Source organism: Oncorhynchus nerka, linkage group LG16 (genome assembly GCF_034236695.1).
Source record: "Oncorhynchus nerka isolate Pitt River linkage group LG16, Oner_Uvic_2.0, whole genome shotgun sequence".
Taxonomy (NCBI): Eukaryota; Metazoa; Chordata; class Actinopteri; order Salmoniformes; family Salmonidae; genus Oncorhynchus; species Oncorhynchus nerka.
In genome coordinates, this window is record NC_088411.1 from 11,054,740 (window position 1) to 11,076,884 (window position 22,145).

General features: G+C 42.3%; 1 protein-coding gene across 7 annotated transcripts in view; it reads right to left on the minus strand.

Annotated features, from left to right (window-relative positions):
* Window positions 1–16,370, minus strand: part of LOC115144022 (pleckstrin homology domain-containing family A member 1-like) — a 40,198-nt gene extending 23,828 nt beyond the window's left edge. For 3 of the 7 annotated variants that reach the window (XM_029684623.2, XM_029684622.2, XM_029684627.2), the window contains exon 1: window positions 16,237–16,368. The gene's annotated coding sequence lies outside the window, so the exon portion shown is untranslated. Of the gene's footprint in view, window positions 1–16,236 lie in introns of all 7 variants that reach the window. The other 4 variants (XM_029684624.2, XM_029684625.2, XM_029684621.2 and 1 more) reach the window with 4 other exon arrangements.
* Between the last annotated feature and the right edge of the window lie 5,775 nt (window positions 16,371–22,145).

A 22,145-nucleotide genomic window follows, 5' to 3' on the forward strand; every position in this document is an offset into this window, starting at 1 on the left:
CATCTAAATGTTAATGTGGTAACGTTCAGTGACCTTTTCTACTGTCCCCAATAGGTTAGTCGAACTAACTACGGCACAACTTCCCCCCACATAGTCCCTGTCCTTGTAGGCACAACTTCTCCCCGCATAGTCCCTGTCCTTGTAGGCACAACTTCTCCCCGCATAGTCCCTGTCCTTGTAGGCACAACTTCTCCCTGCATAGTCCCTGTCCTTGTAGACACAACTTCTCCCCGCATAGTCCCGGTCCTTGTAGACACAACTTCTCCCTGCATAGTCCCTGTCCTTGTAGACACAACTTCTCCCTGCATAGTCCCTGTCCTTGTAGACACAACTTCTCCCCGCATAGTCCCGGTCCTTGTAGACACAACTTCTCCCTGCATAGTCCCGGTCCTTGTAGGCACAACTTCTCCCCGCATAGTCCCGGTCCTTGTAGGCACAACTTCTCCCCGCATAGTCCCTGTCCTTGTAGGCACAACTTCTCCCCGCATAGTCCCGGTCCTTGTAGGCACAACTTCTCCCCGCATAGTCCCGGTCCTTGTAGGCACAACTTCTCCCCGCATAGTCCCTGTCCTTGTAGGCACAACTTCTCCCCGCATAGTCCCTGTCCTTGTAGGCACAACTTCTCCCCGCATAGTCCCGGTCCTTGTAGGCACAACTTCTCCCCGCATAGTCCCTGTCCTTGTAGGCACAACTTCTCCCCGCATAGTCCCTGTCCTTGTAGGCACAACTTCTCCCCGCATAGTCCCTGTCCTTGTAGGCACAACTTCTCCCCGTAGTCCCTGTCCTTGTAGGCACAACTTCTCCCCGCATAGTCCCTGTCCTTGTAGGCACAACTTCTCCCATAGTCCCGGTCCTTGTAGGCACAACTTCTCCCCGCATAGTCCCGGTCCTTGTAGGCACAACTTCTCCCCGCATAGTCCCGGTCCTTGTAGGCACAACTTCTCCCCATAGTCCCGGTCCTTGTAGGCACAACTTCTCCCCGCATAGTCCCGGTCCTTGTAGGCACAACTTCTCCCCGCATAGTCCCTGTCCTTGTAGGCACAACTTCTCCCTGCATAGTCCCTGTCCTTGTAGGCACAACTTCTCCCGCATAGTCCCTGTCCTTGTAGGCACAACTTCTCCCTGCATAGTCCCGGTCCTTGTAAAACTTCTCCCATAGTCCCTGTCCTTGTAGGCACAACTTCTCCCCGCATAGTCCCTGTCCTTGTAGGCACAACTTCTCCCGCATAGTCCCTGTCCTTGTAGGCACAACTTCTCCCCGCATAGTCCCTGTCCTTGTAACAACTTCTCCCGCATAGTCCCTGTCCTTGTAGGCACAACTTCTCCCCGCATAGTCCCGGTCCTTGTAGGCACAACTTCTCCCTGCATAGTCCCGGTCCTTGTAGGCACAACTTCTCCCTGCATAGTCCCGGTCCTTGTAGGCACAACTTCTCCCCGCATAGTCCCGGTCCTTGTAGGCACAACTTCTCCCCGCATAGTCCCGGTCCTTGTAGGCACAACTTCTCCCCGCATAGTCCCTGTCCTTGTAGGCACAACTTCTCCCTGCATAGTCCCTGTCCTTGTAGGCACAACTTCTCCCCGCATAGTCCCTGTCCTTGTAGGCACAACTTCTCCCTGCATAGTCCCGGTCCTTGTAGGCACAACTTCTCCCCGCATAGTCCTGGTCCTTGTCGCACCATGCAAAGCTTCAAACAGTGAATCTGCAGATGTTTCGACGGTTTTAAAAATGACACCAGAGGCTGTTGGGTCGTGTTCATTAGGCACCAAACGGGGATGGACTACCTGGAACCGTCCAATACGAGTTGCAAAATGTTGGAACATTTAGTGTGCCTGTGAACACGACCATGGTGAGCGTGCTGTATTGAGGCCATACAGGCAGGGTAGAGTATATGCTGTCCCTGTGTAGCTTAAAGTGACGCTCGAGAGTTTTTCTATCATTTCAGCCAGGAGTTTTGAAAGGAGTGCTCACGAGCCAAAACAGGTCCCCAAAAATTGTGCACAATTGTGTTCTGTGTCATCCATTTAGTATGAAATGTTACATCCTGCAAAAAAATATATACAGTATTTAAAAACAAAAATGCAATTCAAATTTGTACAATATGTTACGAATTTGTAAATGCTTAAGATCCCGGACTGCATCTTCAACTATCTAAAGCCTTCTGACATCACAGGGCCCAGGCCTGAGGCGCCAGCTCCTGTATGTGGTGTTGAGGTAATGGTGCTGAAAGCTAGGCCCGGCCATGCACGCATGTACAGAGACCAACGGTCCAAATTTCCTGCCGCCCCGGGTCTGTCCAGGGGGAGGAAGTGTGAGCGTGGCTGAGGCATGGGACTGTTTACAAACAGGCCGCTCCGCTCCAGTGCGAGGCTCAGCAGGCTGGATGGCATGCCCCCAGACCATGGGATCTCTCCAAGGCCAGTTTCCATTGTCGCCCTCCTCCGTCAATCAAGGGCATCGGGGAACGTTGAAGTTGAGCCTGAAGCGTTAGGGGGGAGCGTTTGGTGTTCAGAGGGGCTGCTAGGTAGTGACGTGACCTCTGGCCCAGTGGGAATAACTAACACACAGCGTTAAGGCTGTGGCTCAGGAACAGCACTGCTGGGTGAGTAAACACACTGGGATTAACACACTTAGCCTGGCCAGGTGCCCTGGAGATCCCAACACACACACACACTGCAGGGTGGTATTTCAGGGCGCGTTCTCAGAGCATGCGCAGAACAGCTGGCATGCATATTCACAGTCATTTTCAACCTCTCCTTGTCCCAGTCTGTAATCCCCACATGTTTTAAGATGACCACAATCATCCCTGTTCCCAAGAACTCTAAGGCTTCATGCTGCAATGACTACCACCTTCTAGTACTCACATATGTAATCATGAAGTGCTTGAGAGGCTGGTTATGACACACATCAATTCCATAATCCTAGACACCCTAGACCCACTCCAATTTGCATACCGCCCCAACAGATCCATAGTCGACGCAATCTCAATTGCACTCCACACTGCCCGCACCCAACTAGATAGGTATTCCTCTTATGTGAGAAAGCTGTTCATTGACTACAGCTCAGCGTTAAACACCACTGTTGTGACCAAGCTTAGGACCCTGGGACTGAACACCTCCCTTTGCAACTGCATCCTGGACTTCCTGACAGGCCGACCCCAGGGTACGCAACATCACCTCCGCCACATCGACCCTCAACACTGAGGCCCCACAGGGGTGTGTTCTTAGTCCTCTCCTGTACTCCCTGTTCACCCATGACTGTGTGGCCACACACGCCTCCAACTCCATCATCAAGTTTGCTGACGACACAACGGTGGCAGGCATCCTCGGTGTCCAAATCACTAAGGACTTAAAATGGACCACACGCGCGCACAGTCGTGAAGAAGGCGTGACAGTGCCTCTCCCCCATCAGGAGGTTGAAAAGGTTCGGCATGGGCCCTTAAATCCTCAAAAGGTTGTACAGTTGTGCCACGGAGACCATTTTGAATGGTTGCATCGCTGCTTGGTATGGCACCGCCCTCGATCGCATGGCGCTACAGTGGCTGGTGAGGGACAGCCTAGTACATCACTGGAGCTGAGCTCTCTGCCATCTAGGACCTCTATATTAGGTGGTGTTAAAGGAAGGCCAGGAAAGTCCTGAAAAGATTCCAGCCACCCAAGCCATACCGGTGCATCAAGTCTGACACCAGCGGGATCCTGAACAGCTTCTATCCCCAAGCCATAAGACTGATAAATAGCAAACAAAATGGATACACAGCCAATCGGAGTTGACTCACGCACACCGACACGCCCACGCCCATAATTTGCTCACATACACATAACATGCACACACATTTATACTGACTCGCCACACACTCACATACAATCATCATATATACGCTGCTGCTACTCTGTTTATCATATATCCTGATGCCTGGTCACCTTACCCCTTTACATGTCTACCTCGATCACTCCAGCATCCCTGCACATTGTAAATATGGTACTGAAATTACTTATGGCCGTGGCATTAAAACGTAAAAACACACACACAGGTCTGTACAGCAGTGGTGTCCTACAAACAGGACACTGCTGCTATGCTATAACGAAGGAAATGAGGAACAGAGTCTGCAGTGACGGTACAAACAATGCACGGCTCAGTGCGTGCGTGTGACTGTGTGTGTGTGTGTGTGTGTGTGTGTGTTTGTGTGTGTGTGACTGTGTGTGTGTGCGTGTGTGTGACTGTGTGTGTGTGTGACTGTGTGTGTGTGTGACTGTGCGTGCGTGTGACTGTGTGTGTGACTGTGTGTGTGTGTGTGTGTGCGTGACTGTGTGTGTGTGTGTGCGTGACAGTGCGTGCGTGTGACTGTGTGACTGTGTGTGTGTGTGTGTGTGTGACTGTGTGTGTGTGTGCGCATTGTGGTGAGGAAGCAGAGGCACGCACAGTAAGATGTAGGCGGAGAGCGCAGTCATTCTCAGCCTCCAGACATTCCCGTGAGGTTAGGGTGTCGAGAAGACAGGTCGCCTGAGGTGTCGTGGACAGATATTTGAAACCTTGAAAACATTCCGTGGGGCCTGTCACGCCAACGTGTCCACCACTGCGTCACAACGGGATTTGAGCGGTTAGCGTCCAGTGCTATATGAACAGTGTGATGCGCTAATGCTTCTAATTCGGGAAGACCATTACAGTCAAAATGGATGTTCTTTTCATCCCTGCTATGTAAACAAGGCTGATTTCCGCGACACATTTTCCACCTGTGACACGCCGATGCTCCTTGACTGGCTCTCTGGCTATGGGCCTGAATGCTACAGCACATATCCATTAAAAAGCTCTGGTGTTCATGGTTCATTCACTGCATTCCCTGGGCCATACGCTCAGGCTGCTTTTTGAAAACACCACTCGATTCTGTAGATGGCGCTCTACTTTTGACCAGGGGCTTTGGTCAAAAGTAGAGCACTTTAAAGAACAGAGTGCCATTACGAATGTGCCCTCTGCCTGGACGGGTCCCGCACTAAGTTACTAGACTGGGTGCTTTTTTCATTTCCAACTTGTGTACGGTAGGCCTAGTGTAACAAGTTGGATGTGCTTTCAGTCATTCAGCCTAATTACAGTGCGTTTGGAATGCAACAAAAATATCTGTCTAATGGGGTCACACAAGGAAGATAAACAGTGTTTGCATACCAACCAGAGATAATGAGAGAGGGGGAGGAGAGGGAGAAAGAGAGGGGGAGGAGAGAGGGGGTGGAGAGAGAGATGGAGCGAGTGAACGAGCGAGCGAGCAAGAGAAAGATAGATATACCGCTGTTTTTTGTACACCAGCTTCCAAAGAAGGCGAAACCGTCAAATGAAAACCAACACTGTATGCTACCTGTGTAGCATACATTCCTGAAAACTAACTGTCAAAATATAAGACAATTGAAGACTTCAATTAACTATCTATCTAAACTGAAGACCATAATAAGTGGACAAGCTAAAATCAGGTGTCAGTGCTGCGCTGGAACAAAAGCAAGACCACCTAGCCACCTGGCTGTAGACCTCCTGTGTCCAGAGCGACACACAGAGCAGAGCAGGGGCCCTCCTGGGGCCAAAAGTACCAGGACCTCAGAATAGCTCCCTCCCTCTCCATCTGCTTCTCTTGTCCCTCTGACTATCTCTACTTACACTCGCTCTTTGCAGTTTTCCCTTCTCTTCCTACCCTCTCTTTGTATGTGTACAGCTGTGACTTAGTCCTAGCCTCCCAAATCTCATGGTTGCCTGAACACACACACCCTCCAGGGAATTGGGTTTTTGGTATTATTTTTAGGACCAGAAAACAGAGAGAGAGAGAGAAAGCAAGAAAAAGAAAAGAGAACCTGAATGTGGCCGAGCTGACGTTCAACCTTTATTTTTATTTTTATAGTCGACCACACATGCAAGCTGCCACACACACACACATCTTTGACTCGTGTCCTTGTTTCCACTGCGAGTGCACAAGGCCTTGAACTCAACCGCTCTGTAACCAATACCTATCAACACACGCCCTCCTACATTCTGTTACATGCTTACTTTCGCGTATCACTGATAGGGGGACAGTATATGGGACATATGGAACAGCGCAATAAAAAGGTGTGGTTTGGGGGTTTTCGGTTATTCAAAACAGCCATTGTGTGTTTTTTGTGGGAGAACAAAACGAGCAACGTACAGGTATGAAGTAAGAAGACTTTGCCAGAAATACACTCTTCAGTCCCGTCAGTGTCGAATTGATTGGTGTAATAACATGGTTAGGCCTTTTATAGCTAATATTATTATATTAAACATGTGGAGGTTTTTTTCTAGACGATTGGCCTTTATTGGTTTTGGCCACATCAACCACCTGCTCACACCACTGATTCACATTCACAATGTGTTATTTCCTTTTAGAAAATATTTTATTTGTGATAACTGATTTTTTATAACACAAAATGTGCACATCCAAAATGATAACAATACAGATGCATACAAACATGCACGACATCAGCCCTGCCCGGACCCACCTGCTCACAGCCCCCATCTCCAGCGCCCGTATCACTCTCCCCCACATGGCCTCAAACTGCACCATCAGTTTCTCTCCGTCGCCCACGCACTTTCAGCATTTAGATAATTAAAGAATTTGACCTTTCCATTGTGTTAACGCTGGAGGATTGGTTGATTTACCGTTAAAAGTCAAAAATGGATTTGAAGACGATTGACGAGAAGAGGGTATCTCACTGCACCCTCATATGCCAGGTCTTGAAATACGCAGACAGACGGATTGAAAAAGTACATTTACATTGTAATAATTCGATGTGTTATTTCCATTTCCTGTCACTTCACTGAATACAATCGTCTGCTTAGTTGACTGTAAAGTATATGAAGACCTACTGCTACATTTGGAACGGTTGAAATTCCTCTGGCGTAGGTGTTCTCAGCCAGTGTGCTATGTAGGCCTGTATGAAAAGGATGCAAATGACATGGTTCCATTGCATTCAGCTCCAGACAATGGTAGATATGTTCATATGTTTCAGAATGATATAGGCTGGCTACACACAAACATAGGCACAGGTGGAAAGATCCTCCTTGTCGTGGTTGATTACACACGTTGTATGAATGTGTGTTTGTTTTTCCACTTTCTTCAGGCCTAGCAACTTTAAAATGTCACCCATTTGTCTTCAGAATGATGATATGGTCTTTCACAATGTATGACATCTATTTCCCTATAAAACCCCAAACCATAACAGTGGTGTGACTACTATGTTACAGCATTGCCCACTTGTGCTGGCTTGTATTCAAACAGCTGTCTAGTGGTTGAAGGGCGCAGCCTCAACCTTGTTACAGTGGATTTGTGGGAGTATCGCCACGGCTGAAGTATGCATCACTATTTCCATCAGACATAGCAGCATAGCACACTTGGTCTGTGTACCAAATGGCAACCTACTCCCTAAATGGGTGATTCTACAGAAGTGCTGCAAATTGCAGTCCCAACTCCAACTCCCAACATTTATTCACATCATGATATGCTATAATTTAATCGAAGGCAATAGGAAACATATTTTTAAAATTCATTTAGTGTTAAATGTATTGTTTATACAGTTATTTTTTATTGAGGTGGCTGTCCCAAACTCTGACTCCCAAACTTCATGTTTGAAAGTAAAGAATTTACTGATTTTCGTATTTAAAGAAAAATTCAATAGAACATCTTGAGTTGTTCTAATATTACTATATTAATTTAGTGGGACGCCACTGCTAAATCTTTGCCGCTACTCCAAAATATATGATTAAATAACAATAAGGATGGTAAAACATTTTCAGTGTAAACTTAAACGACTAAAACCAGATAAAGTCTGTAGAAAAGATAATGGGGCTATATACTTATAAGATCATCTTTGAGAACTAACAACCACAAAAAAAAGAGCGACTCAGGGAGAATCTAACATAAAAAATGGCATTGATTTTGTTATAATGTTTGAGTTACTCAGATCGTATAAGAACACGGCATTATCCCTGGCAAAATGTGTAGAATTGCAGGAAATTAGCTTTAAAACTACAAATGTACTCTCATCTCCATTACAGAATGTCTAGAATTGCAGGAAACTAGCTTTAAAACTGTAAAATGTTCTCAGTCCCATGCCAAAATGTGTACAATTGCAAGACATCAACTTAAAAATAAAAAAAACTCAATCTGAGGAGAGGAGGGCTGCAGCATTGGCCACGCCCACTACCCCGCCACCCATACTAACTTTACCAACTATGCAAAAAAATATCCTAGGGGAAACACTGAGTATTATTACATTGAAAGATACTGATCTAACTTGTAATTTTTTACACTTTTTTCAACATCTTTCTCAAAAAAAAAAGCTGTCCCACCTTTTGTGGTCACTACCGAAACACATACAGTTGAAGTCAGAAGTTTACATACACCTTAGCCAAATACATTAAACTCAGTTTAACAATTCCTGACATTTCATCATTCAGTAAAAATGTCCTGTCTTAGGTCAGTTAGGATCACCACTTTATTTTAAGAATGCAAAATGTCAGAATAACAGTAGAGAGAATGATTTATTTCAGCTTTTATTTCTTTCATCACATTCCTAGTCGGTCAGAAGTTTACATACACTCAATTAGTATTTGGTGGCATTGCCTTTAAAATTGTTTAACTTGCGTCACATGTTTTGGGTAGCCTTTCACAAGCTTCCCACAATAAGTCGGGTAAATTTTGGCCCATTCCTCCTGACAGAGCTGGTGTAACTGAGTCAGGTTTGTAGGCCTCCTTGCTCGCTTTTCCAGTTCTGCCCACAAATTTTCTATAGAATTGAGGTCAGGGCTTTGTGATGGCCACTCCAATACCTTGACTTTGTTGCCATTTTGCCACAACGTTGGAAGTATGCTTGGGGTCATTGTCCATTTGGAAGACCCATTTGCGACCAAGCTTTAACTTCCTGACTGATGTCTTGAGATGTTGCTTCAATACATCCACATAATTTTGCTTCCTCATGATTCCATCTATTTTGTGAAGTGCACCAGTCCCTCCTGCAGCAAAGCACCCCACAACATGATGCTGCCACCCTCATGCTTCACGGTTGGGATGGTGTTCTTCAGCTTGCAAGCCTCTCCGTTTCCTCCAAACATAACAATTGTTATTATGGCCAAACAGTTCTATTTTTGTTTTATCAGACCAGAGGACATTTCTCAAAAAAGTACAAACTTTGTCCCCATGTGCACTTGCAAACCGTAGTCTGTCTTTTTTATGGCGGTTTTGGAGCAGTGGCTTCCTCCTTGCTGAGCGGCTTTTCAGGTTATGTCGATATAGGACTCGTTTTACTGTGGATATAGATACTTTTGTACCTGTTTCATTCAGCATTTTCGCAAGGTCCTTTTGCTGTTGTTCTGGGATTCATTTGCACTTTTGGCACCAAAGTATGTTCATCTCTAGAAGACAGAACGTGTCTCCTTCCTGAGTGGTATGATGGCTGCGTTGGTCCCATGGTGTTTATACTTACATACAATTGTTTGTACAGATGAACGTGGTACCTTCAGGCATTTGGAAATTGCTCCCAAGGATGAACCAGACTTTTGGAGGTCTACAATTGTTTTTCTGAGGTCTTGGCTGATTTCTTTAGATGTTCCAATGATGTCAAGCAAAGAGGCACTGAGTTTAAAAGTAGGCCTTGAAATACATCCACAGGTACACCTCCAATTGACTCAAATTATGTCAATTAGCTTATCGGAAGCATCTAAAGTCATTACAACATTTTCTAGAATTTTCCAAGCTGTTTAAAGGCACAGTCAACTTAGTGTATGTAAACTTGTGATATAGTGAATTATAAGTGAAATAATCTGTCTGGAAACAATTGTTGGAATAATTACTTGTTTCATGCACAAAGTAGATGTCCTAACCGACTTGCCAAAACTATAGTTTGTTAACAAGAAATTTGTGGTGTTTGAAAAACAAGTTTTAATGACTCCAACCTAAGTGTATGTAAACTTCCGACTTCAACTGTACATACAAATATTGTAGAATGAATGTGCCTTAAGCCACACCCCTACAAATATCTCCATGTGATGGGATTGCATACCTCTCCAGCATGGCCACATGGTGAGTAGTCTGTCTGCAAACATTTTGGAGAATATGAGTACGCAAGTTGGTATATCTTCATGTATTTTTCGAACTACCAATTTGGGATTTAAATATATATGTTTCCTAGGACATACATCTGTCCATATTAAAGATAGCCAGCCATATGTTAGCTATGTGGATTCTTTAAAGTCCAAAATACATTTATTTAATTAAAAAAAATTAAATATGTATTTTCCACCATAATTTGCAAATAAATTCATAAGAAATCCTACAATGTGATTTTCTGGTTTTTTTCTCTCTCATTTTGTCTGTCATATTTGAAGTGTACTTATGATGAAAATTACAGGCCTCTTTCATCTTTTTAAGTGGGAGAACTTGCACAATTGGTGGCTGACTAAATACTTTTTTGCCCCACTGTATATAGGTCTCATCTTTGTATCTGTGCCATTATGGCGTCTGTGACAGCAAGTTGCATGCGCCATGCTCTACCAACTGAGCTTACAGAGGACCACCATGTGGGTTGTGGACAAGTGCACACTATAGGAAAAAGTGTAGACTATTGAGATGCATAGCCAGCAGGGGGGCGCAAACTCTCCAAGAGCCCAAATATTGGCCAAAACATACGACATCTATAATGTACTGTACTGTAATGCAGCAGTTCTCACCTGATCGATCACAAGCCACATTTTTGAATGGTTTCTGAGTGGGTAGCGGGTGTCTAAAAAATAAATGTTAATGAACAAAAAACACCCCCGTCTGAACTGAAATTACTAAAACCAGGTAGAAAGTGTTCAGAAATGATCATGAATATACTTTATTTTTTAATAGTTTTTAAATAAGTTCATCCCTGAACAATTTTTCTTTAATCCCAGTATTTTCAATGTAGAGCTATTAACGCTATTTAGCAGATCTAGTTGATCTTGTGGTCTCAAACCAGTGAGCTTATTAATATTCTTAAATCAAGACTATGGGCAAAATGTAATTATAAACAACGGAAAAGGTGGGAATATTGTTCCCTTGTCATAATTGTCACATTTACTATCAATATAGGACTAAAAATAGTTTTCCAGATTGCATTTTGGCCTATTTGTTTTATGCGAATATTGGGTTGTGACAGACAACCTGGTTCAATTTGGGTCCCGATACAAAACCAGTTGAGAACCACTGCTGTAATGTACTCTCTGTACTCTGCTCTACTGTACTCTACCCAAATGTACAGTACTCAAGTTTACTGTACTTGAGTTTCTTACAATTGAAGACAGGGCCAATGTACTCTGGATCAAGGCCGATGGACTACATCAACTCGGTCTTTAACTTGTCATGGTCTCAACTCACTGGGTCTTGTTTTTGGTACCAATGTCCTGGTATAGATCTTGGTCTTGGCTCCTGGATATTACCTTAGTCTTTGGTTTACAAACCATAGGCAACCCAATTTGAAGAAGACAATGCTTTCTTATCATTGGCTGATCACTCCCAACCCATAGGAATTCCCACCCAGTTGACTACTTTTAAACAGTGGAAGCCCTCAATGGCAATGTCTATACTAAAACAAGTTATATCCATCTACAGTCCTTCATTTCTCTATGATTGACACTTGACACCAAAATGCCTGTTATTCTGCCAAATAAAGATAGGTAAAGTGATAATTGAAACATCTAACAACATCATGAATTAGATGCATAAAAATCATTTAAGTTTCAGATTCATACAATCAACATTTAACATTTTTACAGAGAACAAGAGATGATATCTATAAATTAAATTTAAAAGGTTTTGAAAATTAGGTTAAAAATCACGTCTTTACTAAGTTGTCAATTTGGTATGCAAATAACATCTCTAAAATGAATTTATAATGTAAGCTTAATCAAAATTATCACCAGGGTGCATGATTCTCCCCTTATTGCAACTTTTTCACTATGTTTATGTAGTGACAAATTTAGTGGTGTTAAAGAATTCAGGTAAATATTTCAAATAAAGTGTGCCAGTAGTATATACAGTGCCTTGCAAAAGTATTCATCCCCCTTGCCATTTTTCCTATTTTGTTACATTACAACCTGTAATTTAAATGGATTTTTATTTGGATTTCATGTAATGGACATACACAAAATAGTCCAAATTGGTGAAATGAAAAATAAATAATGCACATGTATTCACCCCCTTTGCTATGAAGCCCCTAAGTAAGATCTGGTGCAACCAATTACCTTCAGAAGTCACATAATTAGTTAAATAAAGTCCACCTGTGTGCAATCTAAGTGTCACATGATCTTAGTATATATACACCAGTTTTGAAAGGCCCCAGAGTCTGCAACACCACTAAGCATGGGGCACCACCAAGCAAGCGGCACCATGAAGACCAAGGAGCTCTCCAAACAGGTCAGGGACAAAGTTGTGGAGAAGTACAGATCAGGGTTGGGTTATAAAAAATAAAAAACAAAATCGAAACTTTTAACATCCCACAGAGCACCATCAAATCCATTATTAAAAAATGGAAAGAATATGGCAAACCTGCCAAGAGAGGGCTGCCCACCAAAACTCACAGACCAGGCAAGGAGGGCATTAATCAGAGAGGCAACAAAGAGACCAAAGATAACCCTGAAGGAGCTGCAAAGCGCCACAGCGGGCATTGGAGTGTCTGTCCATAGGACCACTTTAAGCCATACACCCCACAGAGCTGGGCTTTACGGAAGAGCGGCCAGAAAAAAGCCCTTGCTTAAAGAAAAAAATAAGCAAACACGTTTGGTGTTTGCCAAAAGGCATGTGGGAGACTACCAAAACATATGGAAGAAGGTACTCAGATTAGACTACAATTGAGCTTTTTGGCCATCAAGGAAAACGCTATGTCTGGTGCAATCCCAACATCACCCCGAGAACACCATCCCCATGGTGGTGGCAGCATCATGCTGTGGGGATGTTTTTCCATCAGCACGGACTGGGAAACTGGTCAGAATTGACGGAATGATGGATAAATACAGGGAAAATATTGAGGGAAACCTGTTTCAGTCTTCCAGAGATTTGAGACTGGGACGGAGGTTCACCTTCCAGCAGGACAATGACCCTAAGCATACTGCTAAAGCAATACTCGAGTGGTTTAAGGGGAAACATTTAAATGTCTTGTAATGGCCTAGTGAAAGCCCAGACCTCAATCCAATTGAGAATCTGTGGTATGACTTAAAGATTGCTGTACACCAGCGGAACCCATCCAACTTGAAGGAGTTGGAGAAGTTTTGCCTTGAAGAATGGGCAAAAATCCCAGTGGCTAGATGTGCCAAGCTTATAGAGACATACCCCAAGAGACTTGCAGCTGTCATTGCTGCAAAAGGTGGCTCTACAAAGTATTCACTTTGGGGGGAGGTGAATAGTTATGCACGCTCACGTTATGTTTTTCTGTCTTATTTCACAATAAAAAATATTTTGTTGTGAATATTACATTTGTTTTATTTGATGACTATTATTTCATTCATCTCTATAGAGCTGCTGTCTAACAAAAATCCCTATTTTGTAGTTCTTCAAAGTAAATAAGGCATACGTTTATGACTGCTGAATATCAACTATCGAATCACTTGGCTCATGTACTGTATTTTTAGGTAGAGTTACCTCGAAGCTACACTAGAGTACAGTATAATGTACTGAACTCTACTGTACTCTATTGTGCCATACTGTGATGCCTAGGCTTGTGAAATATAGACGTCTATGATTGGTTCAGATTCGAGGTCGACCGATTCATCGGCAGGGTAGCCTAGTGGTTAGAACGTTGGACTAGTAACCGGAAGGTTGCAAGTTCAAACCCCAGAGCTGACAAGGTACAAATCTGTCGTTCTGCCCCTGAACATGCAGTTAACCCACTGTTCCTAGGCTGTCATTGAAAATAAGAATTTGTTCTTAACTGATCTTGCCTAGTTAAATAAAGGTAAAATCAAAAGGGGTTCCAATCTTGCAACCGCACAGTTAACTAGTCCAACGCACTAACCATTGCACTCCACGAGTAGCCTGCCTGTTACACGAATGCAGTAGAAGCCAAGGTCAATTACTAGCTAGCATTAAACTTAAAAAACAATCAATCCATATCACTAGTTATAACTAATATTTTCCAGTTTAGCGGGCAATATTAACCAGGTGAAATTGTGTCATTTCTCTTGCGTTCATTGCACTCAGTGTCAGGGTATATGCAACAGTTTGGGCTGCCTGGCTCATTGCGAACTAATTTGCCAGAATTTTACGTAATTATGACATACATTGAAGGTTGTGCAATGTAACAAGAATATTTAGACTTAGGGATGCCACCCGTTAGATAAGTAATGAAAAAGTGATAAACGTTTTGTTTTCGAAATGATAGTTTCCGGATTCGATCATATTAATGACCAAAGGCTCGTATTTCTGTGTGTTATTATGTTATAATTAAGTCTGATTTGATAGAGCAGTCTGACTAATCATTCATTCAAACAGCACTTTCGTGCGTTTTGCCAGCAGCTCTTCGCAAGCACAGCGCTGTTTTTGACTTCAAGTCTATCAGCCTAATGGCTGGTGTAACCAATGTGAAATGGCTAGCTAGTTAGCTGGGTGTGCGCTAATACTGTTTCAAACGTCACTCGCTTTTAGATTTGGAGTAGTTATTCCCCTTGCGCTGCAAGGGCCGCGGCTTTTGTGGAGCGATGGGTAACGATGCTTCGAGTGTGGCTGTTGCCGATGTGTTCCTGGTTCGAGCCCAGGTAGGGGCGAGGAGTGGGACAGAAGCTATACTGTTACATTGGCAATACTATAGTGCCTATAAGAACATCCAATAGTCAAAGGTATATGAAATACAAATGGTATAGAGAGAAATAGTGCTATAAATACTATATTAACTACAACCTTACCTTGGAATATTGAAGTTTCATGTTAAAAGGAACCACCAACTTTCATATGTTCTCATGTTCTGAGCAAGGAACTTAAACGTTAGCTTTTTTTACATGGCACACATTTTTACATGGCACATATTACTTTCTTCTCCAACACTTTGTTTTTGCATTATTTAAACCAAATTGAACATGTTTCATTATTTATTTGAGGCTAAATTGATTTTATTGATGTTTTATATTTAGTTAAAATAAGTGTTAATTCAGTATTGTTGTAATTGTCATTATTACAAATTTGAAAAATAAAATAAATCGGCTGATTTTTTTGGGTCCTCCAATAATCGGTATCGAAAAATCATAATCGGTCGACCTCTAGTTCAGATTTTGTTTGGGGGCGGAGCTCATTAGAATAATAGCCAATGTGTAGAATAATACCCATATATGCAAAGGATGATATTGCATATTTCTACCTTTGTGTACCTATTCAGGATGCATCACAGTGTAGAGAATGACGTTCATATCCATAATTAATCATTTGTTATGTACAGAAAGGGGGACCTATGATTTAATTCTGTTACTGGGTTTAAATCCACTTCACTGACAGTGTAGTTCAATAACCAAAATATATTTTCTGAAAGTCAAGGTGTCATGTCATTGCTGACACCGCATTCTTTCTGCAGACATCTTTGAATCTTAATTCTGAGCAGATAATGAACCGTTTTTGGAAAACGTGAGGTAGATTTTTTAAAACCGTAATACTGTTCCCAAACGTTGCATCTTGCACAGTTCTCCAAGTAAATGTGTTTTTGTGAAAATGTATGTGTAAATTGCTCCAACGTAGTCCTTGTGCATAGAGTTGTATGATTTGTTAAACTTTGAAATCAATGGTTTTTGTTTGGCATAAAGTGAAAAATCGGGGTCTCTCAGCCTAATTCCGTTCACGTGGAATTGCCCATTGTAGATTAGCGGGTTTAGCGGGTTGTTTTTGAATTTGATAGATTTATAGGCTACTGTTACGTAGCAGTTCGTATTAACAACAATAACAGACTTTAGAGACACATTGAGGACAGTTCCACACAACCAAAATACTTCCCCGATATGACGAGAAACACATAGGCCTAAATATCATGTGCGACAGTAACATTGCATAAAGTAACTTTGATTCTAACAATGTACTGATACACAGTATCAAAAAGTGTAACATCGAATATAGTCGGCTACTGTAAAATGGTCTATGTAGGCTATATTTACATTCAGGGTGCGTGCAATGTCCCTCGAGCTCTACGTGTTCATGCGAAGCTACATTGTGTCCTAACATCGAATGCTATCACAATAAAGAACCTTTCGGGTATACTTACATATTTCTGTTATTTCGGGAATGCTATTGGCAGCTTGAGAGATCTTTTTGGATGAACCGAAAGGAGTTTCAGCACATCTCTCCACCACGTATATTTCATCTATGTGAAGCTAGCCACAAAAAGGATAAGCCACAATAGAGGAATTTGCGGTTCGCCTTCAAAATAAAATCCCCCATTGAAAGTGATTCAAACTGATGCAAATAGTAGACTCATGGCATATTTACAATAATCATGCTAAACAAGGTCTGAATGTTGTTATATATGCAACAAAAGACAACTAATTTAACACAAAAAATCGCACTGTGGATGTATTAGACTTTAGAATTGCATTGGGGCATGCTTATATGCACTGTACAGCATAACCCATTCCATGGGTGCAACATTCATAGGTTATCAGCCTACTCGATGACTCTCACAGAATACAACTACGTCGAGTTTACACAAATATTAGCAATTTAGCTCTTATTAGAGAGCTTATTAGGGAACTTTAACTGTGGGAAATCAGCTCACTACACAGCCTATTGTGTGTATTGAACATACGTATTAGGACTGTACAGCCTAAACTAGAGATTATGCACCCATGAAATGGGATATCAGCCTACTCGGTGACACCCACAGAACACAACTATGCAGGGTTTTCACAAATATTTGTGTCGTAGCACATATTGCTGGACTTTGAAATCGGTGTGAAATGAGCAACATTAAGTCACCAGTCAACCTAATATGTTTTTTTTAACCTTTATTTAACTAGGCAAGTCAGTTAATTAAGAACAAATTCTTATTTACGATGACGGCTTACACCTATGCGACTCCCAAACATGGCCGGTTGTGATACAGCCTGAAATAAAGGTTGGCCTGCTGCATAAAAATATTAATACTAGCCTACTCTGACCATAAAAACTGTAATCTCTCCTCTACACCCCCCACCTGCCTGCCCTCCACCTATTCCTAAAACGTTGGGATAGGAAGGAAATGTGTGAAGCTAGCCACAATAAGGAATAAAAGTTTTCCATTGAAGGTCATTTCATAATGATACACATAACGATATCATGCATATTTGTGCTAGATAATGTTAAACATTACGATCTTATCTAAATTCGCAGGGTAGTCTAGTGGTTAGAGCATTGGACTAGTAACTGGAAGGTTGCAAGTTCAAATCCCTGAGCTGACAAAGTACAAATATGTAGTTCTTCCCCTGAACAGGCCGTCATTGAAAATAAGAATTTGTTCTTAACTCACTTGCCTAGTTAAATAAAGGTTACGTTTAAAAAATAAATACAAACTTTTGAGACCACATATTCAATTTCCCCACCTTAGTTCATATGTTTAAAACGTATAATGAGACTGGTTCATTCAAACCTATCATACTTTTGCCTATTATGTTCCCTCCAGTTCTATTTAATTTGGTTTCTGTCTATTCTATTCTACTCCCCGGATCCTTTCTATTCTACTCTGCTCTCTGAAAAGCCACTAAGGTCCTTTGCCAGCAGAATTCAAACCTATCACAGACTTTTATATCCCCTCTAACTCACCAAAATAAAACTATTTCACATAGCCTCCCAGTAAAAAAGGATGCATGCTACAAATTAAATCAAATGTTATCGGTTGCATGCACACATTTAGCAGATGTTATTGTGGGTGTAGCGAAATGCTTGTGTTTCTAGCTCCAACAGTGCAGTAATATCTAACAATAAACACAAATCTAAAAATTAAACAAATTAAATTAAGAAATATATATTTATACTCCGGACTTGTCCTAATATGCTATCTCCTGAGGTCCACAATCAGCTCCTTCGTTTTGTTGATGTTGAAGGAGAGGTTATTTTCCTGGCACCACCCCTCCAGGGCCCTCACCTCCTCCTTGCAGGCTGTCTCGTTGTTGTTGGTAATCAGGCCTACCACTGTTGTGTTGTCTGCAAACTTGTTGATTGAGTTGGAGACGTGCTTGGTCATGCAGTCAAGTGTGAACAGGGAGTACAGGAGGCGACTGAGCACGCACTCTTGTGGGGCCCCCGTGTTGAGGATCAGTGTAGTGGAGGTGTTGTTGCCTTCCTTCACCACCAGGAAGTCCAGGACCCAGTTTCACAGGGCGGGGTTCAGACCCAGGGCCCTGAGCTTAATGATGATTTTGGAGGGTACTATGGTGTTGAAGGCTGAGCAATAGTCAATGAACAGCATTCTTACATAGGTATTCCTCTTGTCCAGATGTGATAGGGCAGTGTGCAGTGTGATGGCGATTGTGGCATCCATGGATCTATTGGGGCTACATGCAAATTGAAGTGGGCCTAAGGTGTCAGGGAAGGTGGAGATAATATGATCCTTAAATAGACTCTCAAAGCACTTCATGATGACAGAAGTGAGTGCTACGGGGAAATAGTCATTTAGTTCAGTTACATTCACTTTCTTGGGTACAAAATATGTTGGTCTTTGGTCAGAGCATCCCAGTTACTTCCTGACAAATACCTTCCTGAGAATTGTACATTGACTGAAATATGTGCCATGTCTCGCTCTCTATCAGGGCGCAACCTGGGACTGGATGAATGCATAACAAGGAAACAACATCTGGTTTACCATTTTACATTTGACAGGGGGACTTCCCAGCCCTCAACCGTTCCTTAATATGCAGCGAGTTGCTCTCGGATGGAGTGCATTTCTGTGTTTAGACAGTAGGGTCTTTGTGAAGATGTGAGTTTAACCAAGTTTAAAGACGTGAGCAAGATGCACACGAGCGCTAAAACAGGCAGACAGTGTGACCTAGAATCCTCTCTTACCCACTCACTGTGGGAGCTGTGCACTACATTTCCACTACAGTGCATTTTCAGTCTCTCTAACCTAAAAAAAGGAGATCATAGGCTCAAAGGAGAGATCGGAATATAGATGCAATTTGGGTTTGGAGCCATCGCTTAATCCACTCTTGACAGTCCCTTGTGATATGCAGACACCAGTTTTTCCATGGCAATTAGCTCACCGGCATAAGTGGTCGGTTAAATATTGCACAGCATCCTGACATGATGGGTGTTTTATATTGCACAGCCTTAGGGAGCATGGCGCAGCAGTGTAACCAACTTTGAATTTGAACGGAGTAGAAATATCTACTCAGTTCTGGGCTGGTCCACGATAGGAGCTACAGGATTGGACTCTTCCTTAGTGGCAGTCTGCCCATGTGAAAATACATCAACTACAGAGAAACCATGCTCCCTTTTTTCCTATAATTGAAGCTCTCTTAAACATTAGCCATGCATGCAACATACACTGAGCATACAGAACATTAGAAACACCTGCTCTTTTCATGACATACACTGACCAGGTGAATCCAGGTGAAATCAATCATCCCTTATTGATGTCACTTGTTAAATCCACTTAAATCAGTGTAGATTAAGGGGAGGAAACAGGTTAAAGAAGGATTTTTAAGCCTTGAGACATTGATTGTGTATGTTTGCCATTCAGAAGGTGATTGGGTAAGACAAAAGATTTAAGTACTTTGAACAGGGTATGGTAGTAGGTGCCAGGCGCACCGGTTTGAGTGTGTCAAGAACTGCAACGCTGCCGAGTTTTTCACGCTCAACAGCTTCCCGTTTGTATCAAGAATGGTCCACCACCCAAAGGACATCCAACCAACTTGACACAACTATGGAAATCATTGGCGTCAGTATGGGCCAGCATCCCTGTGGAAGTTTACACAAATTTGCTGTTTCCATTAAGCCTGTCTTGAATGTTTTGTCGCATAAAAAGGTTAGATAGATCCGTGGTAACAGAAATGAGAAATGTTGAGTCTTGGCAGGCCCTGCTAATGACCTGCTGATGAAAACTGTACATCTAATGAACAGCCAATCCACATGAAGTGCTCCTGCCAGGTGTATATAAATACGAACCATGTTTATCAGTCACTCAAGGAGGCTCCTCAGAGGTGGAAGGGGATGACCATCTTCCTCAGTGAATTTCATAAACATTAAAATTGTGAAACATTTAAAAAAGTTATCCTTTTTAGATTAAACTAGACTAAATATATTAACAGCACCAAATAATTGATTAAAACACACCGTTTTGCAATGGTCTACAGTAGCCTCAACAGCACTCTGTAGGGTAGCACCATGGTGTAGCCGGAGGACATTAACTTACACACAAAACCTAGGAGGCTCATGATTTTGACCCCCTTCCATATGCACAGTAATTATGAGAACTTCAGAGCTTTTGCAGCATGAACTGACATGTTGACCACCCAATAAAGGATTAGATAATGAATCTAGTACTGAAAGCATAAGATACAGCTAGCTGGCACTGCAGTGCATACAATGTGGTGAGTAGTTGACTCAAAGAGAGACAAAGACAATAGTTGAACAGTTTTGAAGAAATTGATTCCTTTAAAAATGATGGAGAAATAAGAAAGAGAGAGCATTTTGTTTCACTTTCACTTCGCTAGGGAATGCAGCTAGCTATTTTATCCTACTCAAACCCCCAGCTCAAACAGAGGGATGTCATGTTAACTAGCTGGCTATAGTTATCCAACACTGGAACTCTGTTATAACTGTTAAACTGCTTGCTGACTGTACACTGTACTGTATGATTGTAGCAGGTTTACTAACGCGCAAGATCAGCTAGATGCAGGCAAGAGTTTGCTATATTGAATGTGTCACTGTCACCTTGATTGCTAAAACAATTCTGTGGACCTGTGCACCTACGTTGTAAACTTTCATTCATAGGCTAGGTTGTAGTAACCTCGTGATGGGTATTGGACAACATTTTGTATCATGTAGTAGCCTAAACCAGTCGATGTTACATTGAGGTGGGTGAATGGAAAATGAATGAAAGTCATCCAATATGCTGTAATAGAAATAAGGCCATGCTTCATAAAAAAATGTATCTTCCTCCCTCATCTTAAATGTCACAGACCGCCACTGCATTCACTCATGAGTTTGCCATTAAACCTCTGTTTTCCTGGGCGGCTCTACATTTGTGTTTTCTCAGCTGTACCTGACCCTACAGTACATAACTCCACTGGTCAGAATTTTACCCACTGACAGTCAGCATTTTTTAGACACAGAGAGACTTATTACTCTGCTTCCTGGTAGAGCAGGGGTCTGAACCTCATGGATCAACATTTATAAAACCTCCAGACAACTGCTCACCACAAGGCCAGCAACTGCCTTCAAAGAGCTATCTCCCCAGAGAGGGTGTGCAATGCCCCTTGTGGTTCAGCCTGGTCTCATACACTAGATGTAACATAGTAAACGGTAGTGATTGGAGGCCGAGGCTTTCTGAAGGCTTCAGGGCTTTCATCAAATTGTGCTGAAAAACAGTTAATTACACAGAGCTTCCTTATCGGTTTACATTGCACACTAATGACATCTGCTTGTCAGCAATAAATAGCAGTGTGTGATTATCAGATATTTTATTTTCTCCACTGTTTTCATCAAAACTCCGTGGCACAGTCTAAAATAAGTTGGAATACCAGGTTCTCACATCATGCTTCTCTTTTTTGCCTTCAGGTTGACGATTTTTTTGAAAACAGAATATATGGCATTGTTTAGGATGCGTAAGACAGAAGTGTATACCTAACTAAATTTAAAAACCAGTACAGAAAGTGTCATTTCACATAAAACTATTTTCAAAATAGTGTTCCTTTAATGGGATTCAACGTCATACTCTCATGTTCCTGAATGTTCCATAGTTCCCTACTCTACCTGTTAAGATTTTTTTATTTTTTTTATTTCACCTTTATTTAACCAGGTAGGCTAGTTGAGAACAAGTTCTCATTTGCAACTGCGACCTGGCCAAGATAAAGCATAGCAGTGTGAACAGACAACACAGAGTTACACATGGAGTAAACAATTAACAAGTCAATAACACAGTAGAAAAAATGGGCAGTCTATATACAATGTGTGCAAAAGGCATGAGGAGGTAGGCGAATA